Below are 21,455 nucleotides of genomic sequence, written 5' to 3' on the forward strand. Positions count from 1 at the left end.
AAATTTTGTCAGAAATCTTCAAAGGGGTTCTAGAAGGTTCAGAGGTAAGTTACCTTTTAAATGCTTTGCTTGTGGAAGAGTAGGTCATTATGCTGCAAAATGTCCTTATAAGGATAAAGGAAAGGAACCTGCTAGATGGAACAAGAAACAGAGTGCAAATAAGAAAAGTTACTACACTCATGAAGATAGTGATGGTCTATCGAATAGTGATGAAGATGAACGAGGTAATGAATATAAGTTGTTAATGGCATTTGAAGATGATGATTATATGGATGCTATAGATGTGGATAAACTTTATGATGAAATTACTAGACTCAAGAGATGTATAGAAGAAAAGAATATAATCATTGATACTCTGCAATTCCAAATTGATGAAAAGGAAAAACATATTGAAAAACTAGAAGGTGAAATTGTTGGTCTTAGAAAAGAGATTGAGAAAACAAAAGATATTAATCTTAAATTTGTTAAAGGATCTGAAACCTTGGATGAGATTATCAATGTGCAGCGATCTCCTCTGATCAAGACAGGTCTTGGATATAATGGAGAAACATCTCAAGCCTCTACCTCTAAAAGTTATCTTGATGCAGCAAGAAGAAGCGAGCAAAGGCCAAATAAAAGTAATCAGGTGAATCAGGGACAGTTTACCTCAAGAACAAATAAAGACCATCAAGAAATTTGGGGACAAACTGCCTTAAGGACAAACAGAAGCTACAATCAGCCACAGGTAAAATCTTCTCAATTTGCTCCAAGAATAAATAGAAGCTACAATCGGTTGGATGATAGATCTGGTTATCACAAAAGTTTCTTTAATGGCCAATGCTTTTCTTGCCATAAATTCGGTCACAAAGCAGCGCAATGTGTTGCCTACAAGACAATCATGACTAGAGAAAATCAAAAGCAAGGGAGAATGACTGAAACCATGAAAAGGACTTATAACAACTTTTCGGTTCTTGAAAATGAAGTTGAATGCTCTATTTGTAATAACTTTGGTCATGAAGACTCTGAATGCAGGAGCAGGTTCCGGAAGACAATTCAGAAGGAGAAAAACTCAAATGTCATAACATGGAGAATAAAGGAACCACAACCAGAAAGATGTGGGATAGCCTTTTATGCAGAAGGTCAAGAAAGTCTATGGTACATTGACAGCGGATGTTCGAAGCATATGACAGGGGACAAAGAAAAGCTTGAGTCATATACCGCATTAGAAAAGGGGAAGAAAGTTTCCTTTGGAAACGATATCTCTGCAACCATAAAAGGAAAAGGTGTGGCTCCATTGAAAGAGAAGGTCAAAGCTGGAAATGTTTTGTATGTTGATGGACTGAAGCATAATCTTCTGAGTGTCAGTCAGATGTGCGACCAAGGAACAGAGGTAATATTTAGATCAAATGGATGTTGTGTTCATGATCTTGATACAGGTAAAACAGTAATCAAAGGAAGAAGGACTCCAAATAATCTATACATATTTGAAGAAGGACCACAACAATGCTATTTGAGCAAGGATGATGAACATTGGCTATGGCATCGAAGGTTGGGGCATCTAAGCTTTTCATAGATAAGGAAAGCATGCAAATATCAGGCAGTTCGTGGTCTTCCAGATATCAAAATTCCAGACAACACTATATGCAAATCTTGTCAGTTTGGAAAGCAAACCAGAACTAACTTTCCAGAGAAGGAAGGATCAGCTAGCATGCCTCTTGAGCTAGTACATACAGATACATGTGGTCCATTCAGAAAAAGAACACCTCGAGGAGAAGAATACTTGATATTATTCATTGACGATTTCTCCAGGTTTGTCTGGTTAGGACTTATGAAGCACAAAGATGAAGCATTCGAAAAATTCAAATCCTTCAAAGCCTTGGTTGAAAATGAATCAGGACACAAAATTAAGTGCCTCAGATCTGACAGAGGTGGGGAGTTTACCTCAAACGAATTTTTCGATTTCTGTGAAGAACATGGGATAAGAAGAGAATTCTCTACAGCTAGAACTCCTCAGCAAAATGGGGTGGTGGAAAGAATGAACAGAACAATCCAACAAATGGCTCGTGCTATGCTTGATGAATCAGGTACTCCCGCAACTTTCTGGGGTGAAGCTGCACATGCTGCGGTTATTATTCTTAACAAAACAAATGTCCGAGTAAACAGCACTCAAACACCTCATGAGCTCTGGAGTGGTGAGACTCCTTCGGTGAAGCACTTCAAAATATTTGGGAGCAAATGTTATATTAAAAATACTGATGAGCAACTTGGTAAACTTGAACCAAGAGCAGATGAAGGCATTCTTCTTGGTTATTCTCCATATAGCAAAGCATACAAGTGCTACAATAAAAGACTTGGCAGAATTGTTGACAGCATTGATGTAGTGGTTGATGAGAAGGGATATGTTCCTAGGCAAGTTCATCATGAAGACATTGAAGAAGATGAAGGCTACACTCAAAGGCAGAATGATGAAGAAGAAGAACCTCAAGAAGAACCAGAAGAGCAGGCAAGAATAGAAGAGAAGACTCCATCCAAATATTTTCAAAAGAATCATCCAGAATCTCAGATTGTGGGGCAGAAAGAAGCAGGAATACAAACAAGAAGAAGAATTGCAGAAGCTTCAAGCTATTTGGCATTACTCTCTTCCACTGAACCACAAAATGTGAAAGAAGCATGCAAGGATCAATGTTGGGTCAAAGCAATGGATGAAGAACTTGAGCAGATCGAAAAGAACAACACTTGGGAACTGGTTCCTAGACCAAAAGATAAGAATGTCATAGGGACAAAATGGGTCTTCAAGAATAAATTGAATGAAAATGGAGAAGTAATTAGAAACAAGGCCAGACTTGTTTGTAAAGGGTATGCGCAGCAAGAAGGGATAGATTTTGAGGAGACCTTTGCTCCTGTAGCAAGACTTGAGGCCATCCGAATGTTTCTTGCTCTCTCAAGCTTTCAAAACTTCAAGGTATTTCAAATGGACGTGAAATCAGCCTTTCTGAATGGAGACTTAGAAGAAGAAGTATATGTTGAGCAGCCAGATGGTTTCATTCTTGGGAATGATCCAAACCTTGTATGCAGATTGAAAAAGGATCTTTATGGTCTCAAACAAGCTCCAAGGGCTTGGTATTATCGGTTGGATAAATATCTTCACCAACAAGGTTTTTCAAAAGGATCAGCAGATAGCAATCTCTATATGAAAGTTGAAAATAACAAATTGCTAATACTTGTTGTGTATGTAGATGATATTATCTTTGGTAGCAATGAAGAGGCTATGAGTCAAAACTTTGCCTTGGTCATGCAGAAAGAATTTGAAATGTCATTACTTGGAGAATTGACATACTTTCTTGGATTACAAATCCAACAAAATGAAGGAGGTATTTTCTTGTCTCAAACCAAGTACCTCAAGCAGATCTTGAAGAAGTATGGCATGGAAGATTCGAAGCCAATTTGTACCCCCATGGTTACATGATGTAGCCTCAGTGCAAATGACGAATCAGCAGCAGTTCACCAACCCACTTATAGATCCATGATTGGGCGTTTGCTTTATTTGACAGGTACCCGGCCAGATATTATGCATGCAGTAGGAATTTTTGGAAGATTTCAAGCCAACCCAAAGGAAACTCATCTTCAGGCAGTCAAAAGAATCTTCAAGTATCTTCAAGGGACCCAAAACTATGGCTTATGGTATCCTAGAGATACAGATCTCACTCTTCATGCTTACACAGATGCAGATTGGGCCGGAAGTGTGGATGATAGGAAAAGCACAAGTGGTGGTGCTTTCTTCATGGGTTCCAGATTAGTATCTTGGTTCAGCAAGAAACAGAGTTCGATTGCTTTATCTACAGCTGAAGCAGAATATGTGGCTGCAGCATCTTGTTGCACACAACTTCTTTGGATGATGCAGACCTTGCAGGATTTTCAAATCACTTGCACGCCACCAGTCTCTATCTTATGTGATAATACAAGTGCAATCAGCATTTCAAAGAATCCAGTCATGCACTCAAAGACCAAGAACATACCAATCAAGTACCATTTTCTTCGGGAACAAGTGCTTGAGCAGAAGGTCAAGCTGGAGTATGTTCCTTCTAAGGAACAAGTTGCTGATATTCTCACAAAACCACTGCCCAGGGAAACTTTTGAATATCTCAGACAAAAGCTGGGAGTAGTTGATGCTTCATCCTGCTGTTGAAGCTTGTCTGTTCTATAGAAAAGTTGGTATACGCAAGTTACGTAAGGGAAATCTGCGTATATACGCCGATTTATGCTGGGAAAGTCGCGTGTATGGTGTACGCGTGCTGCAGGAAGCATATCCACGTGCATAAGTTGTTTTATGCAGGAAGAGTCGCGTATATGGAGTTCTGAACAGCAAGGGTAGACTCCGGTTGGAGAAGATCTGAGATGGGTATGCCAGAATTCTTCAGGCACAGTTTCAGGGGGTGCAGCAGGCACAGGTTCAGGGGGAGCAGCTTAAAGTCTCATAAAGCATTGTTGGCATTTAGATGCTTTTGGTTCTAGTACACAACTGTTGTTGGTTTTAGGAGAAGGAGCTCAGAAGGAAATCTTGGTTGCTGATCTAAAAGATGTGCATCAGATGCGGCTTGTGACTTTCATAAGTCTTGGTCTAGATTTGTTGTCTCTATGTCATGTATCTCTTCTGTGATATCTCTTTTATGGTGTCAAGGTCATGTAACGGCCTATGTTGGTTTCCCCACTATGCCTGGGATGAATGATGTAATATAATTGGTTGGTTCTAATGTATCCCCTCTTGGTTGGGAGTATGGATGTATGTATTGAGTCTTTTGGTGATAGGAAGGTCCTTTATGATGTATAAGTCTTGGTTCGTTTGAAGAACATCTTTTGCAGATCTTGCCTACAGTCAGGGGGAGCATGTTCAGCACAGCAGAGCAGAGAAATCAGCATGTACTCAAGGGGAGCACAGCCCTTTGCCCTTGATGACAAAGGGGGAGAATAATTCTAAGGATCTTGGGGTTGCCATCAAGTCCAAAGGGGGAGATTGTTGGCATTATGAGACAAGTATTGTCCTTGATGGCAAACCACTCTGATGACAAATCTTAGTGCAGACGGTCAGCAGCAAGGAATTGATGATCAGACTATAAGAAGAAGAGAAAATTCACATACGCAGGTTCATCAAGCCCAAGTCGCATGTACACGCCGGTTGACTTCAGTAAAAGCGCGTGTATGTGGAAAACTTATTTTTGGTCCGTGGCGGTTATTCCTTGGAAGTTGTGCCTATGGTTTCGGACCATGGTGTCTCGACGGACGTGTCGATCCCTAGTTTTGAGGATGATGGTATTGGATTTCTATGGTTTTGGCTCTTGGTATTGAACAAGGCCTAAGGCTATATAAGGAGAAGGAAATCATTAGGCAAGCGTATCTGAAAAGTCTTGAATATCTGATGAAGTATTAGATCCAGTGTGCAGGTTATTGGTTGATGATGTTTTGCTTGATCTGAGCTAAGAAGAGATCTCATCGGTTGATGGAGAACAAGATCTAAGGAGAGATCGGGATCAAATGGTTTGAAATGAACTATCTTTATATGGTTGATTATGCGTGTTTCTAGATCTGCATACTGACGCAATGTTATAACTGATATCTGGTACAGCTGCAAGTGATGAAAAATTATTTTTAGATCTGTATGCAGGTTGTCTTCGGTAAAACCGCGTGTACACGCGAGTTGCTCTCATTGAAGTAGCGTGTATCTTTTGGAGCTTGATTTTGGGATTTGCAGTTGGGTCTGGCTGTTATTGCAGAGTTCTGTAGTCTGCTCTGTGTTCTGGTGACTGGGTTTGACAGGGTTTCAGTGGTTCAGTAATTCAAAGATTGATGATGCTAGTATTGATGGTTTTATGCTTCAATGATTTGTGAATGAATCATGGTCTTCAGATTGTAATGTTGTGCCTCAGGAGTATCCAGTCTGAAAATTGATGAAAAATGGTACCTGAAGGAAAGAAGATTGTAGGCCAGCACCTACGTACTAGTATCCTAGCTAGTACAAGAGCAAATGGGGTTGGAGCTCCCTTCCAAGGAAGTTTGGAGAACAAGAGAAGGTTGAAGCCTTCTGCAGGCTGTAGCCTGCGTACTGGTATAAGGCTGCACCAGTACAAAAGATTGTAAACTGAAGTTCTTATTAAAGAAATATAGAGACGACTTGCAGCAGGTGGTTTTCACCCACATTGGGTTTCCACCTTATATCATGGTATTCATGTGTGTGGTTTTTGTGTGATGATCTGTTCTATTATACTGCACCTGTTTACTCTTAATATGGTGAATAATGACCTGATGCACTTAACTGAAGATAAACTAACTGAATTATAAGTTTTCTGGTTATACGCTGTTTTCTTTAGACACAGTAGCGTGTACACGCTGGTTCACTTGACTGAAGTAGCGTATATGTTTCTGAGCATTGAAAAAGTTTTATTGATCTGATAATACTGATTCACCCCCCCTCTCAGTATTATTTCCAACAAACTTCCTACAATAGTATGTAATTATGATGGTGATAATGATGATTATCATCCACTAAGACCAAATATGGTATATAAGAAGGTAAAAAGATATTACTAAAGTTATTTTGAATTTTATTGTTATGTTCAAAATGCATTAAAATAAGTGTTTCAAGACCATCATAATTTTGTTTAGATAAACAATTAAGAAGGTTGGTAGCATCACAAATATTTTGAAATTTAATTCCAATATGAGTATAAACTGGATGATCTATGAGAGTTTTTTAATCTTCAACCATATTACTAATGTTGCAAAGGTGATAGACTTTTAAATTGTGCTAACACTCTTTAATATTAATAATCATAACTTAACACATACATGATATGTACTATATCGGATTATAATTAAATGGGCTAACAATAGTAACATACACCATTATTTTCATAAAATAACCTTAACAAACTTATCTTTTAATATAAACCATAAAAAATATTAAAATAGATAATGTAAGGAATCCAAATTAAGATGTGAAAGATTTTATTTTGCAATTTTATATAAATTTGTTTTATACATTTTATCATGATAATTTTACACAAAAAATGGTGAATATCTACATTAAAATTAGTGAACTAAGTGACTTTCTAATTCCGCATTTTGAAAAAACTTAATCTAGTTAAAGTTCTAAATAATGGCATATATTGGACACATCACTAAGATCATTTGTCATTAAATAACTTTATACTTAATATGTATCTTGCATATTAATCTATTATTCATTAAGCAAGCCTCAATCAACTTTTTTATTAACATAAAAGTATAAATAATAAATAAAAATAAATTATGCTACTACTCACATTCAACATTTAATTTGATACTATTTTTTTTTTCTCCTCAACTCTAAAATGGTGCAAACTTCCTACAATAGTATGTAATTATGATGGTGATAATGATGATTATCATCCACTAAGACCAAAAACGGTATATAAGAAGGTAAAAAGATATTACTAAAAGTTATTTCGAATTTTATTGTTAATATGCTCAAAAAGTATTAAAAGAAGTGTTTCAAGATCATCATAATTTTGGTTAGTTAAACAATCAAGAAGGTTGGTATTGTCACAAATATTTTGAAATTTAATTCCAATATGAGTATAAACTGGATGATCTATGAGAGTTTTTTAATTTTCAACCATATTACTAGTGTTGCAAAGGCAATAGACTTTGAAATTGTGCCAACACTTTCTTAGTAATAATTGTAGCTTAACAGATACATGATATTTACTATATCTGATTATAATTAAATGGGTTAATTATAGTAACATACACATCATTATTTTTATAAAATAACCTTAAAAAACTTATCTTTTAATATAAACCATAAAATCTATTAAAATAGATAATGTAAGGAATCCAAGATTAAGATGTGAAAGATTTGATTTAGCAAGTTTATATAATTTTTCTTATAAAGTTTATCATGATAAATTTTACACAAAAATGGTGAATATCTACATTAAAATTAGTGAACTAAGTGACTTTCTAATTCCTCATTTTGAAAAAACTTAATCTAGTTAAAGTTTTAAATTCTAGATCCACTGAATACTTCCAAATTTAATGAAATATGTGTTTCATGCTCCATGCACAACAATCTCCCACTTGGAAAATGATTGTAGCAACTCCACCGCTGCTTCATTTGCTGGACAATGACTCCTCTTTGGACCTAGCTATTTCTCATCTTCATCGTCATCCTTGAAGACCAATTGAAACTGAGCATATTCTCAGTTTCTCCCTAGTTACAACTTTTGTTAGCATATCTGCAGGATTCTGGCTAGTGTGTATCTTTTCCAGCTTCAACTCTCCATCCTCCAACACTGATCATATGAAATGATACTTGAGCTGTATGTGTTTAGTCCTGGAATGAAATGCTGAGTTCTTTGCAAGATGAATGGCACTTTGGCTATCACTGTATAACGTGCCCATATCATGCTTCTTACCCAACTCACCCATAAACCTTTCTAACCAAATCATTTCTTTACTAGCCTCTGTAGCAGCAACATACTCTGCTTCTGTTGTTGAAAGTGCAACAACACTTTGGATTTTTGAAACCCAACTGACAGCTGTTCCTCCAACAGTAAATACATATCCTGTAGTGCTCCTCCTGTTATCTCTGTCACCTGCCATATCTGCATCAACATATCCTTGTAGGGAGATGTTTGAACCACCAAAGCATAATGCTTGGTTTGTGGTACCTTTCAAATATCTGAGAATCCATTTCACTGCCATCCAATGTTCCTTTCCTGGATTGTTCATGTACCTACTTACAACTCCCACCGCATGTGCAATATCGGGCCTTGTGCAGACCATTGCATACATTAAGCTTCCAACTTCTGATGCATATGGAACTTTAGGCATATAATCCATGTCTTCTTGGGTCTTTGGGCACATTTCCTTGCTAAGTTTGAAATGGCTAGCAAAAGGTGTACTAACTGGTTTTGCATTGTGCATGTTAAATCTTTTCAACATCATGCTACTTACCCGCCCGATACGAATAACGACCGTAGGATCTGGGGGGCCCAGATCAATGGCGGAGGCGCGTCCCGATAAATGACCAGATTTGACAAGGTTGTAAAGCAAGATTACATGGGATTTGAAGTCCGACGTGGATGATGAGTTGGCAGAAGGTTCGTGTTTCGCAGGCATCTTGGAGCAAACGGAAATAACAATCATTCAAATGTGTCCAAGGAACCTAACACACTCACCCGTTGCAAAATGGGTGGCCACCTCCCTATGAAGCGTTACACAGTGATGATAATGCAGAACAGGGGAGTTTAAACAGACAGAGGAAGGAAAACCAGAACACCAGGAAGCGGAAACGAACTGACATAAAGTAGACTGGCTTTAAAGCCATGAACTGACAGAAGCAGAGGACAGACACACATAGAGAGGAGTTAGTTAGACGCAGAAATCTAAGAGTGGAGAACAGAGAGAAGAAGTCGAGCTGACCTAAGGGCAACATCGAGCCAAATAGAGCCAGAGAGAGTCAGAGAGTCTGTACACTCTATAGAAAGCTTGAGAGGTTCAAGTGAGCTCCTCGGCATAGGCCTTTCATGTATGAGTTTCAGATTGGGCTCATACTACTGTGACTAGTAGAGGTCAAGTACCAGTAAGGAGAGTCTATGTACTCAAATCTTATTGATTCATATCTGTTGAGTGACACTCAAATTAAGCTCATTGTTGTAAAGAAACTTTGCTATGAAAACATAATAGAGAGGTCCCCACTTAAAGCTGGACCAGGAGACGTAGCCTAGGAGTATTGGGTGAACTCCTTATTAAACTTGTTGTATTACATGTTTTCCTATTATGTTTTCTCTAACTACCTCAGTGTCTATGTATTTTGCAATTTTATCGATCCACTGCATAAAGTAACATAGGCGCATCCATGCACATGAGTCTGTAATACCTTTAATTCTTTGTCCTGGATAAATTCCAGATCACTTGGGGAAATGCATGAAGCACAGGGATACTTCAAACTCAGTTAGGGATAATCTCAGTATAATAACTGTATCTCTTCTCCTCCTTAAGGCCTTCCCATAGAAGTCTATTTATACTCCTCCCAATTAGTTTTTTACTTGGGACATAGTTGGGCCACGGGCAATAGGATGTAATCAACAGGTAAAAACCATGAACTTCGCCCATAATTAAGGATATTTATTTATTTTTAAGTGTTTTAACACATATACGTGGGTTGGGTATTAACTAACCTACATGCAGACACCTTTTTCTCCGGGCAAAGTAGTGTACAAGGAATAAAAGACTATTTTTAAAATATTTGGACCAATTCTGGAAGGAGGGGTTGCCCTAGGCCATAAACCAAGCATCAAAAATACCAAGGGTGGTAAATGGTGCTATAAAAACATGTGCACCTACAATACATAAGTCATAGGGTTTGACTCTGTTATCCCCCATAATGTCCCATGCTGAGAGGAGATTGATGGAGGTAACCATAGACCAAGATTTTAGTTTGGTAGCTAGCCCTACCAAACTACAAAGGGCACTCTCTATGATCATAACCAATGAATTCATTGGAAAAGGAATAGATTTTAGGATAGGTATGCTAGGCTTAGGTGGGTTTTGGGAAATGTAGGGTTTTGTTGCTAGATGAGAGAGAAAAACCAAGTAGCTAGGTCAGAGGATCAAAGGGTTACAATAGCAAAGATATGAAGGAGCAAGGTAGCAATACCTTTTTTATGGATCTTAGGGTTTTTCAGTGTAGTATGGTGTTCAGAAGAAGCTAACAGTCTTAATGAGCATGAAACATGATTTCATTAAGCAAGAAAGAAAATACACATAATGATTTTTCCATCTAAACAGAGCTTAATACAAAGAATTCTGTTTATGAACTGTAAAGAAAATAATTGAAGAATTGATGAATGGAAATAGAAGATTAATATCTTTCATTTAAATCTATAACAGAGAAAAAAAAACATCACAAACTTACTACACATGAATTCCTAAATAATAGTTGTAAACTGTGTCCTTTGATTTCCAAAAAATATGCAAGTACAAGCTACAATAGTCCTCTCTTCTCAAGACGAACCTATTATATGACTAAGAAGCTAATACATAAGTACCAAAAGAATCTCTCCCCACCTTCAGGGGTTGAATCCATGACTCTAGGAACTGTTCCATGAGGTGTTCTAACCAAACCCTAATGTCTAGGGAAGTTGAAACAACTTCTACAATTAACTTTGATTGCAACCTCTCTCATAAATGAAGCCCAATTTACATCAAACAAATACTAACCACTCATTAATACATCATATTTACATTTCCTCTTACCCTCACATTAATCTACTTCACCATTTTGAATTTTACCAAAGTCGAAAAAGGAATTACAAAAAATTACATAGTGAAAATTTCACAAAAATCTCATAAATTTCCATGTGCGCAGCGAGCTGTTGAAGGCCATTTTTGAGTACCTTTCTAAAGTCCAAATCTCGATATGAAGTCTGTTCCAGAAATTGAGGAGAGTTTAAATGTATTTAGAGTATTTTTTCACTCACAATGACTCATTTTTGGCTGAGATATAACAATTTTCCCAAGATGTATCTAGGTGTGCAGCGAAATGGAAAAAGAGAGGCATAAAGGTGATTTTCGACCTCTTTTTTGCAAAATTCTCAAAACCTGAACCCTGGATCAGGAAAGTGAGAAAATTGGTTTTGAGAGGGGGTCATAATATTTCAAAAAAAAATAGTTTTCATCATTTTAGGCCCTTAAGAAAAAGCACAACATGAGCTTGCTGCTCACTTAGACAGAAAATTGCCAAAATTTGAAAATTTGCACCAGTATGCAGCGAAACACAAAAAACTCTCCAAATTCCCCCAAAATTTGTCCAAAGACACCTGATGAGGTGTGTTATGCAACCATAGATGCATCAACAAGCAAATCTAACTTACACTTATCCTTTTGGTTGATTAGGGTTTCCTTTAGTTTGGCCTTCAGCTACTTGATTCTGACCTTGGCAACCTGATTCTTTGTGTAATAATGGATGGCCATATTCTTTTGCAACTTTTTATCCCTGTTAGCCTTTTCAAGGAGCTTCTCAAGGTGTCATTTTACCTTTTCAAGACAAAACTCCCTATCTTCATTTATTTCCATAGCAATCCTTTCCTCAAAGTTCAATTCTTCCATTGGTGGCCTCTATTTTCTTTCTTTCTTAAGTTCCTTCCTAAGACCCATTGTTCTTGCTGTTTTTCTTACCACATTTTCTTCATGCTACTCAGTGTCATCATGGTCAACCAGTGTCTTTCCCTTCAACTCTTATTTCTTAGCTTTGAGTTTCTCTTTCTCCATGGCTAGTTGTTTTGCCTTAAGTTGACTATTTTCTTGCTCAAGCAATGAAATGATGAATTTGGCACTTGCCAAGTTGTTCTTGAGCTCCATGATCTAATAATCCTTCTCTTTGAGGACTTGTTGTAGGGTTTGATGCTCATCTTTTGCATTCAAATAGGTCAAAATCATGCTCAATGAGCTCCTCATCATGCAAAGAAGCCTCATGATGTGATGGTGATCCCTGTTTTGTTGATGTAGTAAGCTTGGCCCCTTCCTCAATTTGAGTAGAAAACACTAGCCTTCTGCCTCTCTGATATGTCTTGGTCACCTTAGGCTTAGGTGCCTTGGAAACCTCATCATGTTTTCTTGATGACCCAACCTCCATTGACTGTGTTGACATGGTTTGGTGCTGGCTTGGTGAAGTGGTTATAGGCATTTTCAAGGCTGCCTCAATGAAAGTGTCCCATGTCATTTTCTTCTCTGTCAACTAATGGAGAACTATAATCTTTATCAGGCTATGGTGAAAGAGGTTGGGATAATTCACTTTGCCTTTCAATTTCACCCTTTCAGACATTTTGGTTATGCTGCTATACAAGTAACTACACAAATTGAGAGACTTGGTTACTGTAAAGTGCTTGAGCAGCCTTATGTGGTATTGATATAACATTGAAAATCTGCCCTCACATGTGAAGAATTTAATGAAACCTTCATTAATGGTGCATATCTCTCCAACAAGTATCTAAATGGGAAAACATGTGAGTGAATTTCTTTATATTGTGATTTCAGGTAGGGTTTGTACTCTTCTAGGTCTAGGTTCATGCCTTTGAACCAATTTTCGCCATTGTTTGGTATGTTTGTAGCTTGAGATATAGCATCAACTGAAAACATGAAATCAGTTCCTGCAATGGTGATGTTATCTTCCTTCAATTTGAGGGCAAATATACTTGTGCGGTGCTCATGGTGACCCACTTCATGAACTTTCTAAAAAAAACTCTAAACAATTGACATCTTCAAAACATTTATTGACAAAAGGGAAGGAGGTGATTTCATTGCAATTAGAGGGCTCAAACCTCAGTATTTTTCCTCCCTTATTGTATTTCCTCTTCTTTGATGGTGATAAATTAGGATCCATACTTTCAAAACCTAGGTAAAAGGCAGGAAAAAACAATGAAATTTGTTGTTGTGAAGGAATGAGGTGATATGAGGGTAGGGGATGATGTTAATGATTATGGGAAAAAGGAATTTTGGGAAATTAGTGAGGGGAGGGAGTGAAAAAGGCCAAAACATAGGCCTACCCTTGAAAGAGATAGGGTAGATTAGGGTTTACATAAAAAGGATAGAAAATGAGGGGATAAAACTTTATGATGGATGGGAATAGTGTATTTTCTGCTACAGAGGCATAGGGAGAATGAAACTAGGGTTTTGGGCAACATTTCATCATTTGAGGATCAGAACTAGGAAATTCATAGAAACCCTAGGAGTGGAAGAATTTGAACCATTATTGACATAAGAGGTAAAAGGAAGGCATAAGAATTATTTAACTTACTTGTTTTGAAGCCTGGAGGATGACATGATAGAAGAGGGACTTTGAAAAATGAATTTTAGTGGAAAAAAATTATTTTGGAGAATTTTGGCTCGTGCGCAAAGTAGTCTTCCTCTGCATAATGCCCGTGTGCAGTATAGGTGTGCATGTCCAGGAGCTCTTTGAAACCTTTCTATGCGCAAAGACTAAAGAAAAGGTGTATCGATTGGGGGAAAATATATTTTTTAAAAAAGTATGGCCCTAAACTTGTGAGGAAATGATGTATGATGGATGAGAGCTCCCTTGACAATGTGATGAATGAGAGGAATGAGAGAAAAATGGTCTTTTGTATCTTTGAGAAGTGACTTGTTTTGATTATAGTGGGGTGGCCCACCATATACTTTTCTTGTTTTTGATTTGAAAATCATGTACTTGTGAACCTTTCGAATGCAGCTTTGGTATTATTTGAAACTTATTACAACATATTCATTTTAAATAAAGCCTTTTTGAACCAATTTGTATCACTACTCTTTTACATGCCAAATTTATGAATGGAATGAAAAATTCAATGACTAGAACCCTAATGACCTAATGGATGATAGTGAGATGGATGAATACCATGATAATGAGACTAAGATGACCATAAAACTTTTTAGAGATGGTACATCCAAATGTATGATGGCAGTGACCAAAACATGGCAATTTGTAAATGAGTAATTAACAACCTAGACACACTAACCAATGACCAAAGTTTTTGAATGGAAGACCTAGTGAAATGATAAAAAATTGACCTTAAACCCTAATGGACATTTTGAAAGAGAACATTTGATCATTGGTGGCAGGAAAAATTGACTAACACTAGCATTAGCTCCAGCTAGGGATGGAAGCTCCACAAGAGGTGTCAAGAACACCATAGACGTAGTAGCCTTATTCATTGGGCATGGAGTCAAAATGAAAAGACTAACCTCAAACTGAAAATTGACTGACTGACTGACTTTTACAAACAATAAACAAAACAAACAGAAACTTTAAACCAACAGCTGATCAAAGAAGCCTTATGGCCTTCTCCTCAGGCTTCAAACTCCTATGATAGCCACTTTACACACTGACATGAAATGTAAACTAGTATATACAATGATAATGAAAATTTCCAAAAATTTCTTCAGGTATAGTAGTGCTTGAGAAGCCTACCATTGATAAACCATTCTGAATAACTTTGCCCATTCATTTCCTCCAACAGATAAGCATTCTTCCCCTTGAAAGCTGAGATTCTATAAAGTCCCTTCCATAGGCTTTCAAACTTGTCGTGTTTACCCTTTTCTTCATTTTGTGCATCCCAACAAAGAACCACATCACCCATGTTGAAATTATCTTCTTTGGTCTTGCGGTCATAAATATTTTTAATCCTTTCCTGAAGCTTAGAATTATTTTGAAATACTTCTTCCCTAGTTTGTTGTAAATGGATCATTTGACTTATCCTCCACTGCACATCATTCAATTCGCTACTCACTTCTAGTAGAATTTTCGTGACTGTAATGGCAAGGGATGAATAGTATCAACCACATACACCAATTGGAAAGGAGACATGCCTATGGATTTCTTAGTATTGACTCTGTATGCCCATAAAGCATTAATGAGCTTTTTGTTCCAGTTCTTTTTATTGCCCTCCAGAACTTTCTTAATGATGTTGATCAGAGATTTATTAGAGGATTCAACCAGCCCATTTCCTTATGGGTAATAAGCGGTAGAATGCCCCAACAGGATATGTTACTTCTCACAAAACTCCACGATCTTCTTGGACATAAAATCAGCAGCATTTTCGGTGATTATTTTCTGTGGGAAGCCAAATCTAGACAAAATATTAGTTTCAATAAACTGAATGACAAGAGAATCAGTAGCTTGCCTGGTTGGGATTGCTTCAATCCATTTTGTAAAGTAGTCCATGGATGTCAGGATCAAATTATGTTGTGCGGATGATGAAGGATGGATTTCCCCAACAAAATCAAAACCCCACTACTGGAATGGAGTTGAAACTGAAACTGGCTACAAAGGCAATGGAAAAAGTTTTCTTTTCCCTTGAAAAATCTGGCACTCGTGGAAGCTCATTATTGTTTTTTTCACATAAGCAAAAAGAGTAGGCAAATAAAACTAACCCTCAAAACTTTGTTGGCTATAGTTTTCCAAAAGAGATGGTCACCACAATATCCTTTGTGCAAATCATTCATCACATTCTTCACTTCATTTTCAACAAGACAATTCAACAACACACCACTCGAATCTTTCCAAAATAAAACACCATCGAGAATGCAATACTTTGAAGCTTTCAGTTTTAATGATCTACTTTTACCTTTGGGAACTTCCAACGAAGGGTTTAAATGCTGCAATACATAAACTATGGATATGAAGTGAATATATCCGACACATGTACCTATGAATCTTCTGCCTCTTCTTCAGAGAGGGAAGCAATCAGATTGATATCTAATGCATGTAAATTAGATTCGGCCATGAGCTTGGCCAAACCTTGTCCCTTAATGAGCTTTATCAGATTTATTTCTAGATCATATTCTGACATTGTTGTTATCCATTTTCTCCTCTGGCCCTCTAGATCAGTCTCCATAAGGATTTACTTTACTGTTGTTGTTGGAACATAAGCTATAGCGTGAGAATGCAGAATATATACTTGGAAGTCTTTAAGCACTTTCACTAAATCCAATGCTTGTTTCTCAATAATATTGTATTTTAGTGCTTCATTCCTTATTGTGCAACTAAAAAATGCTATGATCTGTTCATTTTTCTGATCCTTCTTTTGGATTAGGACAACTGGTAAAGAATGCTCCGAGGCAAATGAAAATATAATAAAATCTAAAGTATAGTCGAGATTGATTAAAGTAGGGGCAGTAGATAATGAAAATTTGACTACATTGAAAGACTTCTTGGCATCTTCAGACCATCTTACCTCGTTGTCCTTTTTCAGCATGTTTTTCATCTCTCTCAAATGTTCAGCGAGGTTTGGGATGAATCTCCTTAAAAATTTAATTTTCCCATTAAGCAACTGAATTTATTTTTTGTTCCTTGGAAAATCCAACTGCTGAATGGCTTCAACTCTTGTAGGGTCAATTAGGATGCCATCCCTAGAAATGATGTGCCCCAACAACTTACCTTCCTCCATGGCGAAAAGGTTACTTTTAGGATTCAAAGAAATGTCGAACTTTCTGCGTCTCTGAAAGACAATTCTTAGATGATATAAGTTTACCTCATGAAATTTAGAAAAAATTGAGATCATCTAAATAAATAACTAGAAAAACATCCTTTTGGTTGGCCAAAGACATGTCCATAGCCCGCTGAAATGTTGCTCCTGCATTCTTTAATCCAAACAACATTTTGGCGTACATAAATGTACCCCATGGTGTCGTGAAGGTTATTTTCAACTGATCATCCTTGTGCACGAAAATTTGATTGTAGACTGAGTATCCATCAAGAAATGACATCATGGAAGACCCAACTACCCTTTGCGGGATATGGTCCATCTTCGGCAAGGGATAATTGTCCTTTAAGGACACTTTGTTCAAATTTCTGAAATCGATACAAAGGCAAATTTGCCCAATCTTCTTTCTCACCGAGACAAGATTTGACATCCATTCAGAAAATAGAATAGGAACTATAATACCAAATTTATAAAGCCTATTTACCTCTTTCTCAATGGATGTTAACAACTTAGGATTAATTCTCCTCAGCTTCTTGTCGAATGTATTTTGATCAAGTTTAACCAGTATAGTGTGTTGAATGATGTTCTTATCATACACCTTTAAATCTAAATAGTCCCAAGCAAATACATCAGAAAATTCTGTCATCAAAGCAATATACTTACTTTTCATCTCAGGAGATAAAGACTTTGACAATTTGACCATCTTGGGCTTGTCTGTTGTACCAATGTTTACATCTTCAACACCTTTTTCTATGGGGACCATGGTGGGCTTTTTAGTGACATCATCACGATCAAATAACTCTTCCAAAGGTACAAGACCTCATGGAATGTTATTGTCTTTCAACTGCCACACTTCAACCTCGGTTGCTTCAATTTCTTGATCATCCTCATCACATGTATCATCAATATGGGAATTTAGAAATTCATCCTCCATTTGCAAAAGGTTATTAATCTATTTGTCGTCCCAAAACACCTACCAATATCTTAGATTGTCATGGATAGTAGGGCGGTGCTTGACATGAATTGAATACTTCTTACTTGAATGGGTAGGAAAATTTTAGTTTATGGTGACTCTGAATATTATGTCTGATTCCCTGACTCAGAGTCACCATAAACTAAAATTTTCTTTGCTCCCAGTTTTTCAAAATTTTAAGGCCAACAATCAATGCTTTGTACTCCGCCTCATTATTTGAACAATCAAAATCGAACTTTTAAGAACCTAATCTTACATTCTAAGAATTTTACATGACTGATGCAAGGGGCCATGAATCCACATGTTGATCCCAACTCCTTCTTTCCCCAATGCACCATCAAACTCCATGGTCCAAAGACCTTATTCTTCATCTTGAAACAGAATTTTGGAAGACTGATCCTTCTGATTTTCTGGAGGATGACTCACTCTCTCAACAATCTGAGTTTTTGGCACTGATTCAACAATCGCTTGAGGTGAATTTTCCGGTTGTAAACATGCTGCATCATTTTTCTTCTTTTCTACAATCAAATCTTCCAGTACACTACTTATGAAATCTGAAACTTTTGAAATCTGTACAATTTGACTATCATCATCAACTGGATTCATATCAGTATACAAAATAAAAGAATCTATATCAGTATGTACAACATGGATAGGGTGATTATTTGGTCCTTCTTTGCTACTAATCATGAATTTCATCTTCTTTCCCTGATATAGTTTTCTAAGCTGCCCAAATACTGGTATAGTAGCATATGAAAAATCAAGTTGCAAGGTTCCTTTCAACTTTGCCCCCCAAGACCATGAAAGCAACATGCCAAACTGTGGAGGTATACTAGTGACCACTACATCCATCAAAAAATTCTTGGCTAGGATTTGTTCAAGGGACACTACTAAATCTTTGATAAGGCCAAGGCATTTGACTCTCCCCAAATCAAAAGAATACAATTCATGGTAAGGTCGAGTGATGTCTAGTCCTAGTTTGTCCATAATAGCTTTTGGCATCAGGTTATCTGAGGCACCGGAATATAACATGGAATTATGGAGTATAAACTCATGGAATTTCAAACTAAGATAGAAAGTGGGAACTTCATTATCCTTAGGACTTCCCTCTATAGCTGGGCCAAATTAAATTGCAAGCTCATCATCAACAACATTGACAGTATCTAACATTTGATCTACTTTCAACATCTTATCAATCTGGAATTTGTAATTTTCATTTTTGACTAGTTCAGTTAGAGGAATTGAAACCTTCAATTTGGAAATTTCATTCTCTAAGCTGAACAGATTGGATTTTTTGTCTACCTCTTTTGTCATAGTGTCCTTCTTTCATGTTGTCCTTTGTTTTGAGATTCCTTTTTCTGATTTTATGTTTGAACCTCCTTGTCCTTCCTCACATTGATGGTGGAATCTTCATTGTTTTTATCCTGACTCATAATGACAATCTCTTTTTCTCTATTTTGATCTCCAGGAGTTGCTTCTTTATTCGATGCATCTTTCTAAACATTTTTCCTTTTCTGATGTAATGTTACAGGGACATTTTTTCTCCTCAAGTTGTATTGTTTCTACAAATGACTGAGAGAATTCCGATATACCCTTTGATACTCTCCGATATGCATTTCCCAAGAATCATCACTGGCAAGGATGAGCCACTAATCACTTGGTGTTATTGATTCCTGAGAAAATTGATCTTCCTCAATCAGAAAGGTTGATAATTCATCTTCCTCAAAGAAATGATTAGCCTCAACAATTTCTTCTTCATCATCTTCCAGGCCGTGTGTGTAGTTTTGCTGAAATGGTGTTCTGATTTTTCCTCGAGGGTCTAGATTTTTCTTTTCTTTTTGCTTATTTTGGAACTGAGATTGTTGTTTTCCCCTATAGTTTGGATTCCTTATCGAAGGCTCTACATGTCTATCAGCAATAGTCATTATGTCCATCATTCTTTCCATTTTTCTAATGAGTGTCCAACTTTACCCATGACGAAGAAGAAGAGTCCTCCTTAATAGTAACTTTCTTCTCAGGTTTCTCTGGTTTTATTTTAGACTTCTTGATAAGCAAATTAGCTTCCACACTTACAACATTGTGCTGCATTTCTTCCAAAGTTGTAGGATCTCTCTCCCTAAGCTGATATGCCATGTCTGGATCGAAGGCATCAGGATAGTGGAGGAGGGCTAAACCAGGGGGAGGTTTGATATCATTAGGAATGGAATTGTAAACCAGATTGAACCTTGTTGTAAACTCCTACACTGTCTCATTCAGGTTTCTTTTCATGGAATTATACTTAGCCAAAATTTGTAATGGATTTTTCTTCTCCTGCCACTGAGCTAAGAATAACTCTATCAACCACTAGGAACTATTGATGGAATTATTTTCCAAACTGTGAAACCATTTCTTTACATCTCCAGAAAAACTTTGGGCTATGATTCTCATCTTTTCATCCTCATCATCAAACTCTTCAAGGTCAATAAAATCTATTAGTATGTCAACATGTTGTTGTGTTTTGATGTCTAAAGTTCCATAAAAAAGAGGGAGTCTTTGACCATGGTTCTAAGGTATGGTAGGAAGTTGACTAGGTAATAGTAGAGGAGAAAACCGTGCCATGACTACTAGAGGAGGTAGTATATGTACTACAATGGGTTGTGTAGGTACTACAATAGCTTGTGTTTGTGGATATGATGACACTAATGGAGGTAGTGGTAAACTAAAAATGGCAGATGATGTAGCTGATTTGTTTGGAGATGAAGTGGAGGATGAAGTAGTAGCCAGGTTTTCAAGATGACATTGAATGTAAGCTTTCTCAGTAGTGATTCAAAGTTGGTCCACTAGGCTTTGAAGTTTATCTAATTTTAACCGCAACTCATGATCAGTTTTGGAAAAGAGAGATTTAGAAGAAGGGAGGTAGGAATCAAACCTAAAATGGTCAAAAATGACTTCTGAAAGGGAAGACTCAGATTTAGATCAAAACAAAGATTGCCCAATCTGAATATCAAAATAAATATCTTCAACTGTCAATAATTGATCAAGTAGAGATGTAGTTTTTACCAATTTTCGAGGTTCACTTTTAGGGATAGGGGATTTGAGTTTCTTAAGAAAATTCTCTGGATCATCAACAATAGTAGGTGGATTTGGGTTAGGATTTAACCTCGTGTATATTTTAGGAGCCATATTTTTTTACACCTTGAACTTGATGTGATTTCTTAAATCAACCTTCTTTGGATACCAGAATCTATCACCCACAGAACCAGTCTTGAAAGAACTTATCGAACTAATCCCAGGAATAATATAACAGTCGTTTCCCCAGCAATGATGTCAAAATGTTATCCCGCACAATGTCCTAGGCTAAGAGGAGATCGACAAAGGTAACCACAGACCAAGCTTTCAGTTTGGTAGCTAGTTTTGCCAAACCAGAGAGGGCTCTCTCTATGATCACAGCCAATGAATTGACTGGAAAAGCAATATATTTTAGGCTAGGTATGCTAGTCTTAGGTGGG

This window comes from Pinus tabuliformis, chromosome 1_1 (genome assembly GCF_031772625.1).
Source record: "Pinus tabuliformis cultivar Carrire ecotype Pingquan chromosome 1_1, CPIR1, whole genome shotgun sequence".
Taxonomy (NCBI): Eukaryota; Viridiplantae; Streptophyta; class Pinopsida; order Pinales; family Pinaceae; genus Pinus; species Pinus tabuliformis.